Source organism: Rattus norvegicus, chromosome 1 (genome assembly GCF_036323735.1).
Source record: "Rattus norvegicus strain BN/NHsdMcwi chromosome 1, GRCr8, whole genome shotgun sequence".
Classification (NCBI taxonomy): domain Eukaryota; kingdom Metazoa; phylum Chordata; class Mammalia; order Rodentia; family Muridae; genus Rattus; species Rattus norvegicus.
Window position 1 is genome coordinate 253,707,127 of NC_086019.1, and position 23,367 is coordinate 253,730,493.

The window sequence follows — 23,367 nt, forward strand, 5'->3', positions numbered from 1 at the left end:
CTGAAGACTGAGTTCAAGGACAACGGCCTGGGAAAGAAACTTTTTCACAAGACATCAAAGAGGACTGGGATTATAGCTCAGCCATAAAGCAATGGCCTGGCACACACAAGGCACTCGGTTCAGTCTCCACCGCCAACCTCCACCTCTGCCCTACCCCAGAAAAGGAGGGAGGAAAGGAAGGAAAGAAGGAAGGAAGGAGGGAGGGAGGGAGGGGAGGAAGGAAGGAAGGAAGGAAGGAAGGAAGGAAGGAAGGAAGGAAGGAAGGAAGGAAAAACATAAGGGTAGGAAAGGAGAAAAAAGAAAGGTAAGGGGTTGGGGATTTAGCTCAGTGGTAGAGCGCTTGCCTAGCAAGCGCAAGGCCCTGGGTTCGGTCTCCAGCTCCAAAAAAAAGAAAAGAAAAGAAAAAAAAAAGAAAGAAAGTGGATGTGTCAAAGTGGCAACCAAGGCCCATTAGGGGAGAATTGGTGGAGAAATTTAAAATCTCTGGCCTGGCTAAGGGATCACCCCCCAAAGAGCAGGTCCACCTTAAGCCATGCTAAAGAGATAGGTGGAGTAATTTACTCTTTCAATAAAATAACAACATACTTTTCTTCCCCAGAATCCCTAACCACTACCACAGTAGCTTATGCAGGGCCACAATCATGAGGCTGTGTTAGCTTGCCTGCCTTTTGAAATTATTCAGGGGGACGGGGAAAGTATATTTTCTTTTCTTCTTTCTCCGTTCTAAGCATGCTTTCCCTAAGACTCTGGGTTTCCTTACTCTAAAGCCTCCTAGCGAGTGGCTGTCTGGCTGACCTCTGCTTGCCTTCAGGAGCACGGCCTCCACCCTCCCCCTTCTCTCCTCTGTTCTCCTCTTCCTGGCAACTGCTGAGATTACAGCTTGCCTGCCCGGGGCTTCTCTTTTGTCCTCAAGCTACTGTCTGAGTCTGTTCTAAGTGATTTTATTAAGAACCTTAAGAGAGAGACCCCCAAGTTCCCTGGTTGTCATCTGGCAACCCAGATGAGACTCCCCATAATTCCCAGTAACAGATATTTTTTGGATACCCAGAATTCCTTGCTCCCCACTTTCAGTTGTTTGCGGCTTGACTACAGAGCATGCTCATACTTTAGCTTCAGCTAGAGGTCAACTCGATTGCTAGAACCTGCCATGCAGGCTCTTCTGAGGATCTGGCCCCAGGTCTGGGATTTGCTACAAGCCTGCTCTGTAGCCTGGGTGGGAGTATTCTCCAGGCCTCTGTAGAGAAAGGTACTTCTTTGTCCCCTTTCTCTACAGGCTTCTGTGTGTCTCTTCCGGAGTTCAGTGAACCTAATCCAACTACGCTGGCCCCAAGGATTTGTGTACATTTCCTTCCAATTAAGACCTTGGGTTCACGGTCTGCTTGGGTGCTCTAAAGGCAGCCCCTCTAATGCCTGTGCTGTCCCATTCAAATGCCCACTGAGCCAGACCGAGCTTCCTATATTCTGCCAGTCTCCTGGACTCTAGTATTTACTCGCTGCTAACAAGAATCCAAAGCCCTCCTCTCAGAGAAGCTACAGAACAGTGAGGCATGCCGGGTAATACTCTTGTCATCTCTGGATAGAGGCTCAGTCAAGTTCTACTTCCACATGGCTCTTATTTCTAGGAAACACCTTGGCTGGCCAACCAGCACCTCGGTCTCCTTTAGCAAAATGTTCCCCAAACCTGTCACCTGTACATTCCCAGACAACTAGATTCTACGAAGCCAACTTTAGAGTCAAACCGTGGTTTCTCTCATGTCTTAGCTGAATAGCCCCAGTCAAACCATTTTGAGGGAATGAATGTTAACCAGATTCCCAATAAGCAGACAGGGAGATGGGCCACAGATAGAGAATAAAGATAAGATGGCCAACTTCTGGCTTCTTCTTGACCTTCGACGAAGGCTTGGCTGGGTTGTTTGTTTGTTTGTTTCTTTCTTTCTTTCTCTCTTTCTCTCTTTCTTTCTTTCTAGGCCTCCTTGCTGGCAGATTGATCTAATAAGTTCAAGGCCAGACCAGGATATGTTTGCCCAAAAGTTGTACCAGGCTCCCTGGCTTTGTTTAAATTGAACAAACCTAACTTAGAAGACAAAGATCCCCTCAAAGACCATTTAAAGTCCCCAACCCTTGAGGAGAGACCAGATTTCAGGATTCCCCCCTCCCCTTCTTTTCAGTGGCTCTTCCTGTGTGCCATATTGTCTGTTTCTTTGTTCCTAACAAAGACTTTTTCAACCGCTGATGTATGTTGTGTCTGAGATTTTTCTTGCTGCCACCTGTTACATTCCAGAGTTTTTCTGCCTTTTTATATGGGGGGTGGGGGTGAGATAGGATTTCTCTGTGTGTTCCTCGATATCCTAGACCAGACTGACCTCGAAAAGTGGACCCTATCAAGACCTCCAGATGGTAACAATTTAACCTAAACTGCTTATAAGAAAATGTTTCCAGTTATTTTGTGTGCGGGAGTCAGAACAAATCTCAGAAGCCATTTCTTTCCTTTCTCCAGTGGGTTCCTGTGATCAAACCTGGGGTGTCTGGCTTGGTGGTGAGCTGCTTTACACACTGAGCCATCCTGATGCCCCTGAACTAATATTTTAATGAAATGTGATTAAGTGTTCTGTCTTCCTCATAATTGATGTGGGAACTTAAATGCCATCTTGAAAAATCACCTAGCATTTTGCCTTACACATAACAGGAAGATTAAAAAAAAAGTTGATATAAATAATTTTTTTTTTTTTTGGAAACAGGGTTTCTTTGTGTAACAGCCCTTGCTGTCCTAGAATTCTCTTTATAGACCAGGCTGGCCTCAAAGTCAAAGATCCACCTGTCTCTGCCTCTGGAAAGCCGAGATTAAAGGTGTGTGCCACCAAACCTGGCCATAAATCTTTCTTAAACAAACTGGTGTCCACTGAAACTCGCTTATATTCTGTTTCCTGTAAACTCTGCCACCACAGAGCAAAGGCGATATCTTCATAGAATCATTGAGATCCAAGTGGTAGTCTCATGATAAGTCAGTAAATTCAGTGTTTCAAACTTGATTAATACTCTTTCACCCCTAGGACCGGGGCTGTTTCTTGTTGCCCATAAGATGCTTTCTGTCTATGGCCATACCACCTTGAGTGTGCCCGATCTCGTCTGATCTTGGAAGCTAAGCAGGGTCGGGCCTGGTTAGTACTTGGATGGGAGACCGCCTGGGAATATCGGGTGCTGTAGGCTTTTTGGACTCCCTTTAGGGGTTGGGGATTTAGCTCAGTGGTAGAGCGCTTGCCTAGCAAGCACAAGGCCCTGGGTTCGGTCCCCAGCTCCAAAAAAAAGAAAAAGAAAAAAAAAAAAAAAAAGATGTTTTCTGAGCGTAAGGTGGAAGATGTCAGACCTTGAACCAGAGAAAATTCTCTAAGTTCATGTAAAGGCTGAAGACGATTTTTCTTCTCTTCCAGCGACTATCTTGAGAGTTCACAGGGAGGCAAGTCCAGACCCTTGTCCAGAGAACCTTCCCAGATGGCTTGGCCACCATCCATATAGCATACTCGGTTTCCTCTAGAAGGAACATCCGGGATTTGCTGCCTGTTCTCCCGTTTGGAACTGATCTACACTGGGCACGGGGTTTACACATAGTGAAATTTAGGATCTACTCGTTTTGCTGCTGGGTGGGAGGTACAGGATTCAGTGGGTCACTGGAGATTTGCGTGTCTCTCCCAGGCTGGGGAGAAACAGCAGTGGCCTAGCAACCAGGGAATCTGCCTAGCAACCAGGGTGAGAGGCAGCCCCTGCTGGAATTGTTTGGAATGGCTGACAAATAAGCAGAGGGGAAGACTCTCCTGGATTTTGTCAAGCTGGGAGTCTGAAGCCAAGAGGAGAAGGGAGATCTCTGGGGATCCAAAGAGCTGTGGGGGAGGCGGGGCAAACATAGAATCCGCAAGTCTGGAGAGGTTACAGCCCCAAGCTAGAAAAAGCCGCAGTCTTTTCCTCGGTGTGCTTAGCAAAAAGGTGGCCTTCCCTCTGCTACCGGGAGGGAGGTGGCATCCGGCGTGGATACAGAAGAAGAGTCTCCATCTCCTCTGTGCTCTGCTTTGCGAGGGCACTTACGACGTGTTCACGTGCGCCGCTGACCTGGAATTGTTCGACTCGGAAAAAGCACACATCCTTGGAAAGTGTAGAGACCTACATTCCTTACAATGAGCCCACAGGCAGCTTAAAGGACTTTCCAAACAGTCTGTCTGGTGAGGAACCATTAAGAACTCGAGACGGCTCTGGCTTCAATCATTTTGCCCATTCCTCCCAATCCATCCCAGGACAAGGGGCTGGACATGCCCCACTGTGAACTCTCAAGACGCTCCCCTGAAGAGAAAAATTGTCATCAGCCTTTGACCTGATTAATAATTAAAACCGCTGAGTTTGAACTGCCCCTAACAGTGAGGTGCTCCAAAACCCCAGAAAACCTTAACAAATAACCAAGCTGCTGGGGGGAGAGGAAGCTCTTTTCACTAGACAAACTGACAATTAGCCGCTATTGAAAATCCCCCTCCAGCCTTAGCATATTGGTTCTCCTTTGAAAGTGGCTCGGCATGGGGTAGAATTTTTGGCCTTGAGTTGGGAACTACTGTGCATAAAATCAAAGAATGGAAGCCAGCAGTTGAGAGAATAGAGGCTATTTGGGGATTAGTGATTTCGGGAGTTAGACTTCTAATAACTTGGTGAGTGGTGGGTTAGGAATGTCCTCCAGGAGCATCAGGCCGTCAACTCGGTGGGACATGTCCTCACGTTGAACTGGAAAGCGTGAGTCACTCACTACCCCAGAGATCCGAAATACAAAATGGCAGGAAATAGTTGCAACTCAGCGGCACCACATGTCAAGCAGCATTCTCTAACAGCTGCGGGCCACGTCTCAACGCTTGCAGTCTTGGGGTTACGTGTGAGACCCCCAAGTTGGGCTCCAAGTTTTCTCCCCAAAGAGCCACAAATATAGAGCATCCCCCCCATTAGGGAACACACTGATGGAGAACAAAGGAGAGGGGATGAGATGGGAGAAGGGGAAGGAGGGAGCAGGCATCCAAACTGCTCATTTTCCCCTAGGAAGCATAAGGCCCAGCCACTACGGTGGGTGAGCAAAGCAAATTGGTAATGGGTGATCCAGATTGCATTGCGGAGTCTTGCCTGCTTTCCAGGCACTTACTGAACTTTTATAACTCTTTTGGGGGTAAGGCAGAAAAACCCCTCCTTTCTTATTGACCAGTTGGGGAGAGGGAGTCTAAGCTGGCTGGCCCTCGTCTGTTGCTTCTCCACAAGGCAGCTCGCCCAGAGATTCTTTTTAATAAATGTATTAAGGGAGGAGGGGGCTAGAAAAATCAGCGTGTGATTAACAGTTGCAGAAGCTTCGAAACTGCAAATGCCCAATCTAGAAAGCACTAGAAAATCTGCTTTGTTTTGTTTTTTTGTTTTGTTTTGTTCCCAGAGAGAGGGAAAGCAGAAGGCAGGGACCACAAAGACCACTCATCGTCCTTCCTGATGGTGAACTTCCTTTTTATTCTCATTTATCTTGATTGAAATACTGCTTAGAACAGTAAAACAAAAGTTCTCAAGTCTAAGACTTAAAAAAAATAAGATAGCATAGGCCATCCCAAAAGGGGCCCTTGTCCTCTCGTGGCCAAATATGTATTCACCTTGCCAAAGGAGGAACTATTTTACCCTACACAGAGCAGCGGGTCTGACTTTGAAATTGAATAAGGGCAGTTACTAACGACTCTTCTATCTACCTTCCTGTGCTCAGCCTACCCGTGAGACTCATGTATGCGGCTGCAGGTATCCAAAGCTCATTCCTTTCCATGGTCGTGTGATATCCCACAGTACAATAGATATACCACTGTTTACCCTGCTTCTATTGGGACAGTAGTTTTTGCTTACTGCATAAAGCTGCTGTGAGTGTTCTTGTAGTATCTTGTGGTGGATATCATTACTCATTCCTTATATATATATAATATATACATATATATTATATATATATATATACACACACACACACATATTCATGAAGTAAGTACTCAGCAAATATCTTTGGAAATAATAAAAGAATACTGATAGAAAAATCAATTTTACCAGAATTAATGTATATATTTGATGTGATTTTAATTGGATAACAAGAAGATTTTTATTGGGAGGAGACAATGAATTAAATGATCTCAACGTTACATAGCAGAATAAGTGCTTGAGAAAGGCAAATAAAAATCTGGGGGGTGGGGGGGAGAGAAGAGTGAGACTTGTCTGCCCAGACATCAGACTGAACTGTAAAACCTCTGTAATTAAATCAATTTGGTATTGGCATGGGAACAGATAAATGGATCTGTGGAATAAAACAGAGAGCCCAGAAATAGAGCAAGTATACATATGAGAATTTACTATATGACAAAGTTGGTATTTCAATTCCATGAAAAAGAATGGATTATTTAATAAATGGTGCCAAGTCAACTTCCATCTAGGAGAAAATAAAACTGGATTCCTATTTTATACTACTTACAAGTATGAACTCTGTATAGATTGAAGACAAATGGGAAAAAATAAGACAATAACAATCTTAAAAATTTAGGAAGCTTCAAGCTCAATACAGAGACAGGGAGGGGTACTTAATCAACCAGGATGGGAAAGCCAGAAGCTATAAAAAATAGACATGTTTTACCTTGTAACATTTTTTTTAAAGTTTTGTATGGTTAAAAAAAATAAATAAGGGGGTTGGGGATTTAGCTCAGTGGTAGAGCGCTTGCCTAGCAAGCGTAAGGCCCTGGGTTCGGTCCCCAGCTCCGAAAAAAAAGAAAAGAAAAAAAAATAAATAAAAACAATAGACAAGGGACTGGAGAGATAGCTCAGTGGTTAAGAGCCCTGGGTGCTCTTCCAGAGGTACTGGGTTTGATTCCCAGCATCCACATGGTGGCTCACAACCATCTGTAACTCCACTTCCAAGACATCTGATGCGTTCTGGCTTCTGTGGACAATGAATGCACACGTTGCACAGACCAACATACAGGTGAAATGTCCATACACATAAAGTAAAATAAGATAATGTTTTAGACAAACAAACGACAAACTTGTAAGGAGAGATGGGTAGTTAAAAGCAATAAGGAAGGAGGTTTTCTAAGTAGAAAAAAGGCAAACAAACAACACAGTTGACAAACGAGTATCAGGCAGCAGCAGCAGCAGCAGCAGCAGCAGCAGCAGCAGCAGCAGCGGGCGCAGCCTGAGAGAGCACACAGGTGATCGTGGCACACAGGAGGAGGAGCTCACAACTATTAATCCTCATGGAAATACGAATCAAAACAAGATGCTATTTCATCCGTTTCGGACTGAAATTAAAGCGAGGGGTGTTTCGTTGCCAGAAGGGACACGCAGTTCTCACACCGATAGTAGACATGCTCATTTCTATCGCCCTCTGTGAACTGGCAACAGCTTCAGAAAGTGAAAGCATGTATTCTTTTGATCCATCGATCCCACTCTTAGGTACCTAGAAATGAAAACACTGGTGTGAAAGTATATGTGTGTACATATGTACCTCAGTGTCTTGCATGCACACATGCACACACACACACACACACACACACATATGCACAATCAGTGTTAGTTGTATTAGTCATTTTTCTCACAACCAGGGCGACTGAACACCAATAGAGACTACGTAATCTGCTAACTAACGTTAAAAGAAAGTCCCCTTTAAAGATTTATCATTTTTTGTGTATGGGTGTTTTGCCTACGTGTTTGTGTACTGGGTGTACACAGCACCCACAGAGGCCAGAAGTGGGTGTCAGGTGCCCTGGAACTAGAATGCAGATGGTTATGAACTGTTGCTTGGATGCTGGGAGCTGAGGTCTTAACTGCTGCACCACCTCTGCAGTCCCCAGGATGCCATCTTTAACATCCAGAGATTTCTATGGTGTAAATCCTCCCATCATGCCTCGTGTCCCTGAAAACAAAACAAAACAAAACAACAGATTGAGACTAGATGTGACAATCAGTCCTAGGGTACTGAGACTCCAACACACCCATCCTGTGACTAAATTATACCCCAGCTGCATATGTGTTGGTCAGGCATTGAGAAGAATGAGCTAGTCCCTCAGAAGTCTTCTTGGTGACATCTCGAGGGGTCTGTTGAGTGAAAAAAGGCACAAAACATATACTGATAAAATTTGTATTTGTGTGCATATTCTCTTTGCACATACTTATGTGAATTGAGGAGGAGCTAAGAGAAAAGTTACAAAGAAGGCCATAGTTATGTATTACACAGGTGTTGTATACATTAAATTTTTTGTCTCAGAGAAGGTCTCTCTAGACAGCCCTCGATGGCCTGGAACTGGCTATACAGACTGTCACTAAGATCCGCCTCTGGGGTGCTGGTATTGAAGGCATGCACCACCGTACTCGTCTTATATAGAAATGTTGTGAGCTACGAAAGAGGGAAATAAACTATGTTGAGCCTCTTTCATCCGCCCAGTTCCTTATCAGCCTGTGATCGGCAGGCACTTCAGAATATAGGAACATGTGAGACATGGTTCCACACGTTGGTTCAGCTAGAAATATAAGAGCAAATTCTAGGAAATGTATTACCTGCAATTTGGTGTGAAGTAAATAGCAATATAGGGACAGATAAAATAAAGGTGGACATTTTGCAAACACTAAGCACACTGCTCCTCCTCAAGCCTCCTTTGCCCCAGGCTCGCTGTCAGGACGGACACACACACATACCCCGCTTCCAGAAAAACAGCTCTGGATCCAGCCCGCTTTCTTCTCACGAAGGAATGACCTTGCAGGCCTCTTTAGCTCCCTGTACCCTGCCTGCCCCTAAACATGTCTTTCGGCTGTTACTGCTTTGCCAGTAACTGATTGACTGCTAGTCACCATGGAAACGGGTAGAAAATGTGAAGGACAAAAACAGGAAGGCACACTGAGTAAAGAATTGTCCAGGTGGTGCAAGGCTTGGTCCTGGGGACTGGTTCTTCCTTTCTAGCATGGCTCCTGGAAGGTTTCTGTGGGTACTACCCCTCTCTGTCTCAGAGCCCCATGTTCCTCCCCATCTTCTCTCTCCTTAGGTGGTCTAGGGGAAGATCCATTATTTCAAGAGGGTTCAGTTCTTCTAGGCCTCTCTTTTACTGGGCTTTTCTCTTGGGATAGCACGTGGGAGAAAAAAAAGAAGAAGAAGAAGAAGGCAGACAGCAATCTGTGCCTCTGAGCCAGGGGCTATTAGCTAAATCCCTGTAAATCCCAGTTGGCCCCAGCAGCCTTTCTCCAGGAAGTCCCAGTCCCTGATGAATGCCCCACCCAGAGAAGCCTCTCAGCTGGTTAAAATTCCTCCTACCAATGAATAGCTCCATCATTTGAAAACTCTACTCTCCTCACTACTAGTAGGGGCTCACTGCCGGGGCTTAGCATTCAGTCACAAAACTGGTGAGCATCCTTGGCCAGAGAAAGGCTAGCTTACCTCCAAGTTTTTATTATTAATTATTTGTAATTATTGTTTATTGTTGTTGTTATTTATCTTTGTTTTGCTTAGCCTGTTTTTGAGACATGGCCTTATTATGTAGCCTTAGCTGGCCTGCGACTCACTCCGTAGAGCAGGCTGGCCTCAAACTCAGAGAACCACCTTCCTCTGCCTCCTGAGTGCTCCGATTAAAAGGCCTGTGCTGCCATACTGGGCTGTCTTGTTTTTAAGTCTTATTTATTTTTCTCTTATGTGTACGGGTGTTTTGCTTGTATACATGTCCTACACGCATTCAGTGCCCACGCAGGCAAAAAGATGGCATTGGGTCACCTGAAACCGGAGTTACAGATGGCTGTGAGCTGCCGTGTGGGTGCTGGGACCCGAGCTAGGGTCTTAGTGCTGATTCATCTCTCCAGTCCCCGATTTTGTTTTTGAGACAGAGTCTCATATAACTCAGGCTAACTTCACACTTAAGATGCTGTCAGGACTGGTCTTGAACTCCTAATTCTCTTGCCTCCACTTCAAGAGTGCTGGGATTAGAAGCAAGTACTATGATGCCTGGTGTTACCTCGAATTTAATCATGGCACTGTGTTTGGGGGTTGGGGGATGCACACAGTGTTTCACATGGGCTCCTGGGATTAAATTCAGGTCATCACGTTTTGAAGACAAACGCTTTTACCTCATGAGTCATCTCTCTGGCCCCCAGACTCACCTTTTTTTTTTAAACTGTCTGTGTTGCATATATTTCATTGGTTATTTCCAAAATGTACATTTATTTAGCTCCTTTAGGCATTTATATAAAGTACTAAATTGCACCAAAAAATATCCAGAAGGATTGTTGCTGTGGTCCCCACGCCACCCCCACCCTGCCTCGACAGGGTTTCCCAGTGTAGCCTTGGCTGCCCTAGAACTCTGGAGCCCAGGCTAACCTCAAACTCAAGAGCTCTTCCTGCCTCTGTTCCCCAAGTGCTGAAATTTAAGGTGTGCACACCTCCGCCTGGCAGAAGGATTGTTTACAGAGACAAAAGACAAGGTGTCCTTAGTAGGCCCAAGGCAGTGTCAATTCCATGGGATCGGAATATGGAAAAGTAAAACAGGGAAGGTTGTTTTCCCTTCCCACTTTCCTTTCTTTGTCTTCTTTTGAGATGGGGGTCTCTACGGTGCTTGGCATGCCAAACAATCCTCCTGCCTCTGCTTCCTGAGTAGTTGCAACTATGGGCAATTTTTTTTTCAACTCAGAGTTTATAGTCTTACTAACCAGAATGCCAACTGAACCCAGACGGACTGGGCTGAGGGTGGTGATGGAGCAGCGGTGAGGCCAGAGGTCAGAGGTCAGAGGCGGCTAGGGAGACAGTGTGAGAAAAAGATGCCATCCCTGGAGAAATAGTGTGAAAAAACGATGCCATCCCTGCACTTGAAGCCTGAAACGGAGGTTAAGACCACACATAGAACCTCGCCGTAGAGTGGGCTATTCCTGGGCAAGGCCTAACTACCCAACTGCTGGCCATTTGCTTTTATTTTAATCTTCAGTGTTCCTGCCTACAAATATTCATCATAAACATATCAGAAGTCAGAGAAATAGGCAGAGTTAAAGTAGCCCTCCCAGCCCTCAGAGCCGTAACTCAATGATGTCCGAATACGTGCATCCAGATTGGTTTCTCTGTAGAAATGGCCACCTTTATATGCACACATTTGTAAACTGTAAATTGTTACAAATTTCCTATAGTAAAACTGTGACCACTTAGAGCAGCGGTTCTCAGTCTGTGAGTTGCAACCCCTTTAGGGGTTAACGACCCTTTCACAGGGGTTACCTGAGACCATCGGATAACACAGATATTCACAGTATAATTCACAGCAGCAGCAAAGTTACAGTTACAAAGTACCAGTGAAATCATTTTACGGTTGGAAGTCACCAAAACATGAGGAACTGTATTAAAGGGTCGGAGGGCTGAGAGCCGCTGTTGTAGAGTCTAAGCAGTCTGATGCCTGCAGTTAACTGTGCTCCATCATCTCACCTATGTATGCATTAAACATGCTAAGTGGGGCTGGAGAGATGGCTCTGAGGTTTAGAGCACTGACTGCTCTTCCAGAGGACCCAGGTTCCCAGCACCCACATGGTGGCTCAGCAACTCCAGTTCCAGGGGCTATGACATCCTCCTCTGTTCTCCACTGACACTACATGTATTCGGTACACAGACATATATGCAGGCAAAACACCCATAACTATAAAATAAAAAGAAATATGTCTTTTTAGAAATTCTAAACAATAAACAAGCAAAATGCTCGAGTTTCCACTTTTCCTCGAGTGGTGACCTCAGCGAACTCTTAGAGGATGCATTCTCTCAGAACGATTGCTGTTCTTCCTCCAAATGGTAGCCTGTCTGGTGCAAGCCTGGGTTTATCCCCAGCATCACAAATAAGCAACAGCAAAAGCTGTGGCTCCTCCCACCTTTCTTGGTGCCTAACGTATGTGCAAAGTGGACACTGTACCAAAGCACACGATATACATTACCCTGGAGTTTGGCTGCTGCCGTGTCTGTGTTTGGAGTTTTGGTCTTTGTTTTTTTTTTTCCCCCCTCACATAAGATATCTTGGACATCTGTCCCTGTCAATATATAAGCCTTATTGTGACTGGCAGGTGTGGAACCTCTCCAGAGGAAAACAGGATTCTTCCGACGACGTCAGAGCCTGTAGCCTCGGATTAGGATCCTGGGGGAGTTTTTATGCTTTAGTAAATGTGCATTACAACCACCAGTGAGAGGGTTTCTTCAGATGCTGAACTGGACTCACAAGCAACCGAACCGCCTTCAGTCCTTCACGGAAAGAGGTAAGATGAAAATTGACTACTTGATCATTTATTCAGAGACATCAGAGATGTTTTAACACAAGAGCCATGAGTTCTGACACCACAATTAGAAGTGAAGGTTAAAAAACAAAACAAAAAAAAACACAGGAACAAAGAAAATTTACCAGTACAAATTCTTCCTTTGTTACCTCTGTTAAAAAGGTATTTAAACACTCGTTATTTAACTCTTACCTAACGTGATACATTTGCTTAATTACTAAATCTATCACATTATAGAATAGACAGCGTTCTTTGTTCTTTGCATGCTATCATCTTTGGGTTCTCTCTGAATCTTGCTACTTTAACTTTTTTTTTTTTTTTTGGCAAATATTCTGCATGGGCTTGAAAAGAATGTAAACTAAAACTGCAATTTTGTCTACTCTTCTCACTGAAGGAGGAAATCAGAAGAGTTTGTAACCTAGCTACAGTTAACATCTCAGGCTAGGGTAGTAGCTCAAGGGAAGAACCTTCACTCAGCTGGCATGTGTGAGGCCCGGGGCTCTGTCCTCAGCACTGCAGAGAGAGAGAGAGAGAGAGAGAGAGAGAGAGAGAGAGAGAGAGAGAGAGAGAGAGAGAGAGAGAGAGAGAGAGATCAAGGAGAGAGGGGAAGTGAGAGGAAAGGAGGAGGAAAAGAAGGAAGGAAATATTTTAAGATAAGTGGTTTCTCTAGATTCCACATCCACAGTTCAAGTCTCTTGTGCTTTTTGCACATAACACTTTAGGTCACTTCTAGAGGATCTGTAATACCTAATACAGTGTAAATGCTATATAATTAGTTGTAATATAGTTTAGAAGATGGCAAAAAGTCTGCATACATTTCCTCAAATATTTTCAATCCTCATAGAATTGATATTGTTATTTATCTTTATCTGATGCATATAAAGTGTTTCGCCTTCATGTAAGTATGGGGGTACTGTATGCATAACTGATGCTCAAAGAGGCCAGAGAGTGTTTTAGGCCCTCTAGAACTGGAGTTACAGCTGGTTATGAGCCACCATGAGAATGCTAGGCAGAACAGTCTGTGCTCTTAACCTCCGTCCCAACTTCATACAGTTGAACCAACTGAAATGGATGGCCCACTAAATATTGGACAACCTGAAATTCACCTTGTCGAAATCATCAAAGCCCTTTTAAAACAGAACTTTCTTCAACAGTAAAAAAAATGTTTAAATTTGTCAATCCAAGGTGCTGGAGAGTCGGCTCAGTGGTTAAGAGCTCCTGATGCTTGTGGTGGCTATTTCTGGTTGTCAACTTGACTACATCTGGAATGAACTACAATCTAGAAATGGAGGGCACACCTGTGATCCAGATCTTGAGGCTGGAAGATACAGGCTTCTGATCTGGATCTTGACATAGAGATCTTGAGGCATAGTGTCCATGAAGAGCTTAGGCCCAGGCAAGGTAGTACATGCTTTTAATCTCAGGAGACTGAGGCAAGCAGATCTCTGAGTTCAAGGTTAGCCTGGGACAAAGCAAGTCCCAGATCCAGGCGTGGTGGTACATACCTTCTACCAGAGGCCTACACAGGGACATTGGAAGAAGGAAGATTCACTTTTCAACTGCTTGCACTTACTTGTCAGCACATCTTCTACAGAAGAGCAGTTGAAACACCTAGCTTCATGGGACTGAGCAACTGCTAGATTCTTGGACGTCCCCATTCACAGTTACCCATTATTGGGGTAGTTGGACTGCAGACTATAGGTCATTACAATAAATTTCCTAATATATTGAGACATTCCATAAGTTCTGTGACTCTAGAGAAGCCCGACACTGCTCTTCTGGCTGACCCAGGGTCAATTCCCCACTCTCACATGGTTGGCTCACAGCCAGTTGGGAGAGACACCGAAGTCCTTTTCTGACCTTCTTGGATACTAAGGAAGCATTTACATGGTACACAGACACACATGTAGATATAATACCTGTGCACATTTTAAAAACTGGCAACGTTTGTAAATACTACAAAGTTGGAAGTAACAGCTGATTCCTCTCTTTTAGTCCAACCCTGGAGGGCAAAGTGGAGGTGCTGTCAACTAGGCTGTGTGCAAACAAATTCTGACTTAGGGTGGTTCTACTTCGTGGTTTTAGACTTTATGACAATGTCAAAGCAACACACATTCAGTGTTCACTGGGATTTTGACCTTTTCCCAGCCTAGCAAAATGCTACACGATACTCTCTGGCAGGAGCTGGGCAGGGGCTGTAAGCTGCAGCTCCTCATCAGCCAAAAGACACAAGCAGTGCTCTACACTGGACTGTGTTGCTAGACTGTGATGTATGAAATGCATTTCCCACTTTCTTTTTTTTAAGATTTTATTTTTATTTTATATAAGTGAGTACCCTGTCACTCTCTTCAGACACACCAGAAGAGGAAATCAGATTGTGTTGCAGATGGTTGTGAGCCACCATGTGGTTGCTGGGAATTGAACTCAGGACCTCTGGAAGAGCAGTCAGTGTTCTTAACCACTGAGCCATCTCTCCATCCCCATTTCCCACTTTCACTGGTTTCAATTCACCGAGTTTAGCAGGCTATGCCACCTCTGTCAGTCAAAGACATTACTTGTAGACACCACCCTTGTACATATAGAATATTTTAGTAATTATTACATGCCTGATCTTAAAGATAATACACAACATAGAAGGGAACTTCACTATGTGCATACTTTGGTACACTGTCTCTTCCCCCTTTTTCTCAAGGTATCTTTTATGTATCAGCACACTTGTACCTTCCCCGGTGTTTTTAATGGTTGTATGGCTGACGTTGTTCCATGAGGAACTTAACGATAGTCCTTTGATGGACATTTGAATGATTTCCAGCCAGCAGTTAGGAGTACTACCGCTACAGGCGGCTTTCCGTCACATGTGAACTTCATGGCTGCATTCCACCTTGCTCCAGCCTCTCCTACAGCGATCCTCATGCAAACCTTTCTTTCACTCTGCTGCAGACGGAGGTATTCAACCTGACTCCTTCCCTTTAGTGACTGCCACTTGTCCTTTGACGTCATCTACATCTAAGCATCACTGTCCCTAAGCTCTCCTGCCTGATGATCAATACGGGGGAGTGAAGGGGGGAACACCAGTTTTAAGTCGTCCATGCTGTCACTCCACAATGTAAGCAGGGACAGCAAAACTCATGAAGTATGATTTACCTAGTAGGCCCTGGCTCTGGTTTCTGTCCATTTTGGGCAAGGGTAATGGAAATACCTATTTTGCAGAGTTCACCAACCCAAATTCTACCTCTAATACTTGGGAGATATCAGATTGATTCTTCCTCCCATAATATGCCTGCCTGTTGAGCCTGAGAGTGCTGTATTTTCAGAGAAATCTTAGTGACTGAGCACCCTAGATGTGGGATCCCCATTGAACAGGCCTATGTCCTTCCCGTCAGTTCTGTTGGCTCTAACCATGTCTCAAGCCAAGAAGTCTCTCTTAACTACTGTGCAGCTAGATGCTGCAGTGTTCTATGACCAACAGACAGCCTGAAAATGTCGGAGCCCAGTCCTGAAGGGGGCTACTCCTGAGCGAGCCACACCTAACCTCCAAGTACCTGTGACCAAGGCTGGCAGAGGTAAAATACTCAGGAGGCAGAACTTCTGGAACTCCGTGTAGAACCAGCATGTGTCCAGGTGGGGGAGGGCGTCACAAAGAAGCCAATTCTTGAGACCAATTTCATGAGAATTCAGTCTCAACATGAGGTGTGGGTGCAAGTATGCCAAGGGTTTGTACGTCTGCGGACACCTGTTGTTTCCCCATTTGCTCTGCTGAACCAGAGAAGCTCAGAAGCCCCCAGGCTGATCCCTTGACTTTCACACCTGTCCATGTCTAAGTGTTTTGTTGTGATTGAAGCCAGCAGCCAGGGCCTCTAGAAAATCAGGCGTAGCATTTCTTGGCTCTGCTCTATCACACAAAAATCAAGCTAATTTTTCTGCTACTGGCAGCTCAGAAGGCTGCTTTCTGCCTAGGTCCTAAGAACACAAAGTCAAAATTTTGTGCTTGGAAGGGTTCTGAAAGAGAACGTTGTGGTAAGGAATGTGTGAACCTCTGACATGGGAAACTGGATTTTGGAGGAACATTAGCCCAGATGCTTGGAGCTTGCCGCCTCTCGAGAGTTCAGACTCGAAGCCTGCTTCAAGGGTGAAGGCAGACTTGGTGAGTGGGATGGAGAACTGGGTTGGGGACAGTCCAGAGTGGCTGAGCAGGGTTTTTCAAATACAAAAAATGTTCCCAAGTTCCTTTGATACAGTGTGTTTTCCTGTGCCTCTAACTGTCCCTGATAGAAGCTAAGTGACCGGGATGGAGGGTCAAGGGAAATAGGCAAAGAACAAAATCATCACTGTCAAGAACCCCAGCCAAGAGTAAGTGACTCCTGGGTGACTCCTGGACCTTCAGCTGGGGAGGCCCAGGTGTTTCCTAGACTAGCACAGCTTCTGCCTTGGGTACATCTTCCTGCCAAGTGTCATCCATAATGATATAAATAAATGATAGCTATTAGTAACTAGTTAATAACAGTGATCATCCGAATGAAGATTTATTGAGCACTTACTAGATGCTGCCAGGCGCTATTACGAGCCCTTTATGTGTATTAACTCAATTAATACAAACCAATGAAACTGGGACTACTGTTATGTTCATTTCATGAGCGAGATCTCTGGGGCATGAAGGGGTTAAGTGACTTCCAGAGTAAGGAAGGTGTTTCAAACCCAGGGAGGCTGGCTTCAGAGTGTACACTCCTAGACTCTCTGCCATTTTGTCTCTTGAGACAATCAGAGGGCCCTGTCCTCCTGAAGCTTTCAATCTGGAGAAACTATTTCAGTGTAAGGTCACACACAGCACAGTGAACCCAGTGCTTGTAAGACTTGAGCAAGGAACAACCAGGTCTCTTTTGAGATAGGACAGGTCGAAGCCAAATGGCTTGAACAAAAGACCAGAAGCAGGAGTGAGGGTGGCATGCTCAAAGGTGTTCAACACCATTCCTGTGAGTGGCTCAATCTGAGGAGCGCCAGGAAGAATGGTGGTCTCCACAGAAGATAGCAAGGGATCAGATGGTATGAGACCTGGCGAGGCAAATCTTAAAAGCTGGCAGGGAGGTAGGAGAGCCATGACTTGTATGATATTTCATTTTGTTTTCTTGAGCGTGATAACCGTACGTGATGAATTCTTGTACCTGAAAGGCATGGTCAGATGGCTTAGTAGATAGTGGAGGCTTCAGTGTGGAAAGTGGGTTAAAGCAAATCGAGAGCCAAGGAGGCCACTGTGAAGCTGTTACAAGAAACTCTGAGGACTGGTTGACCTGTCGTGGTGCACTAAGAGGCAGGATTTTTGAGTATTCAAAATCTGGATTCTTCTAAAGCAAATTAAAATATTAAACCATTTAAAAGAACACAGGCAAAATATAGAAATATGTAATTAACAAAAATATTAGTTTCCCCCAAATATATACATAGATATAAAACCAAATAATTAAGGTTAATGTAAAATAAAATAGTGAAACATTGGTGGCTACACCTGGAAAAGTGATACTCTGATATGTTTCTGGGGAATAGTAAATTAATCCAGCCATTTATGAAAAGTGGTTTGGAAGCATACTGTAAACTTGAAATACACTACCCCACCATAGTCTAGTAACCCACAGAGGTTCTTGTACATAGACAGAAAGACAGGTGGACAGACAGAAGCATGGTCTGTCATGGACAAATAAAAACGCAGACTACTGATATATAATTAAAATATATTTTTCTTTTCTTTTTTTCGGAGCTGGGGGCCGAACCCAGGGCCTTGTGCTTGCTAAGCAAACGCTCTACCACTGAGCTAAATCCCCAACCCCTAAAATATATTTTTAAAGATGTACAGAAAGTAACCCTAAATATTCTTGTTCACTAAAAATACACGAAAGAGAGCCTTTCGGTTGACATCAAAGCCACAACAGTGGGAAAGAAGGGAACTGAAAGGGGGTAGCAGTTTAAAAACAAACAAAAAGACCAGAAAAGAAGTAGCTAGAGAAATGATTAACAGTTGAGAATGAAAACTAGTGGCTGTGTGTGTATATTGTTATATACACACATTATATTATTCTGTGTGTATCTATAGATTGTACACTTGTAAAGAACAAGAGGCGTCTATAAAGGTACTTGAGGTGCCAAGTCAGTAAGACTTGCTGACTGGTAACACAGTAAGGCTAAGACAGGAAGGCTAGGCAGTCATGTCCGTGTTAACCACAACACATCCTGTGCATATTAACTAGCTGCCTGGCTGTGTACTGTGTAACTAGTCAGTTTCCCTTTCAATGTTTTGCTACTGATACATGGCAAGAAATGCCATCATACATTCATTGTTATGAATGTTCCAGTCTATCTGTAAAATGGGGTCAGAGAACGGGAACATTTTGTATTTTTGATGGATATCGGTCAGTGGTCCTTGTAGATGACCATAGGTGTTGGTGCATATGGTACATTCTTTAAACAAGAACTCTTGGGGTTGGGGATTTAGCTCAGTGGTAGAGCGCTTGGCTAGGAAGCGCAAGGCCCTGGGTTCGGTCCCCAGCTCCGAAAAAAAAAAAAGAACCAAAAAAAAAAAAAAAAAAAAAAAAAGAACTCTTGAGGAACGGGGATGTAGAATGCTCGTAGCATAGAAAACCCTGTGGATTCCAAGTACAAACCTGGTGTGGGAATGCATGTCACCTTTGTTTACATAGGAGTTCAAGGCCAGCCTGGGATGCATGAGACCTTATCTTTAAAAAACAATTCTTGAGTAAGAATCTTGCCTACTCTCTGGAGCGTTCCTCCAGGAACCAAAAGCACTCATTATTTCTTCTTCTTTTGGCCTGGGCTAAACAGCGAGGTGTATGTGGAAGGGTGAACATGATCTCCTAGAAATAAACAAGTATCGGGGTATATACGAAACCACTGCTAATTGCCTGCTTTGACAGCACGCCTGTCAAGTCTCACTCACGGTGAGTTCCCCAGGGTTTGGTGCTGAGAGGAGAGGCACCAGACCCACATTCCCATGCAGAAATTATGCTCTGGAGACACCGCCCTCATTTAGTTAGGAATGTGCCCTCCAATGCCCTCTGTCCCACCTCCTTCCACTCTGAGGCTGAATACCAGTTACCATTTATCATCATGTTGATAGGGACACTGGAAAAGGACACCTTTTCTAATTTGTAGGAATGTGGCGAGTAAATGGCTCAGAATTCAGAAACTGCTTAGAACAGGATCTGATCCACAACAGGTCCAATGAGTGCTTGCTGTGGGAATCACCAGTGTTAAGGAATATTCTAGGACTCCACGTTTCTATAAGAGGTAGAAAAATAGATCTGATTTGATTTTTTCTTAATTCCTTTTATTTTATTTATTTATTTAATATTTTTTCTTTTGAGACAGAGTCTCACTATGTAGTTCTAGCTGTCCTGGAAATCATTTTGTAGAGCAAGGTGGCCTTGAACTTACAAAGCTCTGCCTGCTTCTATCTCTATAATGCTGAGATTAAAGGCAGCCATCCAGAAAATGTCTTCATTACTTACCTAGTCCCTGCAGGGCTAAGTGTAAGAACCTTGACTGTGCTATATAAAACAAAATCTAGACGTTCGTATAGGATCCCTTGGATTTTAAATATTTCTGCATGTCTTTAAAAAAATCACCTGGGGCTTGATAAAGTAATATAGGACTACAATTCTAACCCTCATGATCCTGAGTTTTAAGTCCTAGCACCCACACCAAAGCTCATAACCATCTGTAATTTCAATTCCAGGTGATTTAGGGCTCTTCTGGCCTCTACATATGTGTGGTGCAGACATACATACAGGCAAAATACCCATACACCCACACACACAAATAAACCTAAACACACACACACACACACACACACACACACACACACACACACACACACACACAATTCCCAACATCACAGTTAGTGAGTTGAATTCAGGTAAGAGCATTGCAAAAGACTGAGATCGAATTATTATCCCAGAAAGTTCTCAACAGCTCCAGAGGAGTCAAGTTCTTCATGAAGGACAGCCTGAACAGGGGATAGATATAAGATCTCTTTCTGCCTGTCATTTTCCCTTCTCACCCATACCTTTCCTCCAGTCACTAGATTGCTTAAGACCCAGGACAGGTTACGTCAGCCTCCCCTCTGTCTAGAAGCTGTTACAGTATAGGAAGGAAAAGACACACTAACAGAAAACAAGACAGAATCAGTGTCTCCCAGTATATCCAGTGAATGTACTGTCAGCAAGTCAGCATTAACTCCAGGAAAGACAATCTGTGACTCAAATCAGTTCTGAGCTCATATGCCATGTGCACTGTACCAGCATTCTCTATGTCCCCATCCTCGGGTCATCGTTACTGTTTTAAGGTAGTCTGTGACTCATCACTCGGTTTCAAAACCCTCTGATGGCTCGCTAAGCATGTGTGAGGAATGCCTGACTGCAGGCTGTAGTCTCTAAAACCAATTAGTTCCCAATTTCTTTACATAGGTATATATTACAAAGGGAAAAAGGCCCATAGAAAACGTGTGTGTGTGTGTGTGTGTGTGTGTGTGTGCGCGCACGCGGTGGGCTATCTAGTAAGTGTTAGATGTCAAAAATCACATGTACGTTTTGAAACATTCCATGGTAGAATAAGATGAAGTTCGGGTCCTTGGCTTCAGACTTTGCTGTTTTACTTCTCAATTCCTAGGAAGTTTGGATTGCTTGGCATTGTATTAAACTTTGCATCTTCCAGGTAGCCAGCCCCTGAACCCAAACTGGTGCGTTTCCAACGCATTGCTCAGTACCACTGAGTGCAACATCTGTTTGTAAAGGTGGTTTCTCTCTTCCTTCCCTTCTTTCTTTCTTCCTTCCTTTCTTTCTTTCCTTCCTTTCTTCCTTTCTTTTTCTTTTTCTTTTGACTGAGTCTTGAGCCATGGTGAGCTCACCTTCCCTTCTTGAGACCCTCCTGTGGTCTGTTTTTCCTCTGTCAGGCTTTCAAGTTAATTATTTCCTGTTTCTCGGAGTCTGTTCCTTATCCCACCTCTCGGACCACCCTCTACACACTGCTACCCCCATCCACTCCCCAGCACATGGGCCTTTGTCTCTTGGCCTGCCCTAGGAGTACCCCCTGAGAGCCTTGGAGTTAATGTTGAAGAAGAGTAATCTCGACACAAAAGCATGCCACTCCTGTAAAAGCCAGAAGTTGCTTCGCATGTTTCCAGCTTTTTAGCAAGTCTTTGCTATGTACAGAGAGTCTCTTTATTCTCTTAACGTCTGAGTCCTGAGGTACTATGTGAGGTCACTTGCCCACAAAGTTTAGCAAGTCTTCATGACTGTTTGAGGTCTCTGGTATCCCTTATACAGTAAGCCTCTCAGGACTCCCACCCTGAGCCTGCCTGTCCTAGGGAAGTTGTTCCATTGTTTATGCAACAGTGTTTCCCTCAGTATCTCTCCCATTCCCTCTCATCAATACCAGAGCCTGATGGCTTTCTGTGGGCTGAGTTGTACCTCAAAATACATAAGCTACTGGGTGGGCAGGGCTAGAGATTTGGTTTAGAGCACTGGCTGTTCTTCCAGAGTTCAAGTCCCAGAACCCACATGGTGGCTGACAACTGTCTGTAACTCCAGGTCTATGGGACCCAGTGCTGCCTTCTAGCCTCTGTAAGCACCAACCTTATAAGTGATGCACAGACAAACTTGTGGACACAATACCCACATGTATAGTCCATAATTTTTAAAAAGCCACTCCAGGATCCCGGGACTTTGCTTCCTTTACCCATGCTCAGAAATCTCACCAAAGTAGCCTTTTACAGTGTGGCCTTCCTTTCTCCAAAGTCTTCTTCCAATACTGCCTGGGGATTTGTTTTAGCTCTCTCATGTCTTGCTGGTGCTGTTTATCATCATGTCTCTATCAGTACCTCAGGTTTTCTCTCCTGTCTTGTCACCCCAGGAGAGCACACATAAGCTCTTCTGGCAGCTTTTATAGTCTACGGTTTCCAGCCACCTATTTCCAGTCCACTAGGAAGTAAAGGAGGAAAAAACAAAAGAGCTCTCACAGAGCTGGGAAGAGCTTGCTTGCTTCACGTATATGAGACCCAGAACTCCAGTCTCGGTTCCTCGAAGAGGTACTGAATACAGGTTAGAATATAAGAGCTTGTGTATAGTGTATTGTATACATTTAAACTGAAAACACGAGTCTAAACACAGAGCAGAGGTTCAGTTCTCTCTGAGGGAAAGGAGAGTCTCAGGCAGCAGCCATTCTCTGTTCACTGTATCTCAGCCTGCAACCCAAATTTGATTGTTTTTCCTGTTCAGCCTAAGCAAAGAGAAGCCTTGATGGTTATTGAGGATTTAGGTAACTACTTCCCAGTTAAGAAGAGATTTTTTTTTAAATTGTGCTTTCATTATGACTCCATCTCTGTTTATCGATCAAGGGATTTCTTGCCTCACTTAACTCCATAATCTGCTGATCAGATTTAAGAAAATGTGAAAACTCTTGTTTGGCAGCAGGAGCAGAGACCTAACAGTGATACCTGGGAGGGAGAGACTCAGATACTGTAATCCAAGAAAAGTGACTAATTGATGATGCAGAACAGTTTTATGCTTTATTTATTTATTTATTTAATGAAGCGAATCAGATTACAAGTTCTGTGGATGTACTCTGTTATAAGACTGGGAGTTCCTAGTGTAGAAATATCCAACACAAAGTACTAAGTCAACAAAGGGATAGGAATTAACGCACATTAAAAGGCATAAACATATGTCTGTCATCATTCAGTGTATTTTTTGGCACTTACTGTATTCCTTTTAAATGCAAGGAATAATACATAAAAGCAGTCCAGCAAATTCTCAGTTATGAGATGCCCTTGATTTTGGTGTTTCTCTTCTTACATTGTTACTACCCAGTACGTAGCTAGCTGCGTTCTAGAGAGATCTGCGTTTACTCCTTACCTCCTGCCTGCCAGCCTATTGGTCACTTTATTCTCATTAATTCTTCCTCTTGAGGGAAACCAGGGAGGAGAAAAGAGGTGAACTTCAGGTCAGTCTAGCGTGCTTAGCAACAGAAGCAATTCGATCTCAGTACAATAAATTTGGAAGACCTGTTCAA

General features: G+C 44.2%; 1 non-coding gene across 1 annotated transcript; it reads left to right on the plus strand.

Annotated features, from left to right (window-relative positions):
• The first annotated feature begins 3,088 nt into the window (after nt 1–3,088).
• On the plus strand, nt 3,089–3,207 carry LOC120100110 (5S ribosomal RNA). Its single transcript, XR_005499910.1, has one exon. It is a non-coding gene; the product is annotated as a 5S ribosomal RNA (ribosomal RNA).
• The last annotated feature ends 20,160 nt before the right edge of the window (nt 3,208–23,367 follow it).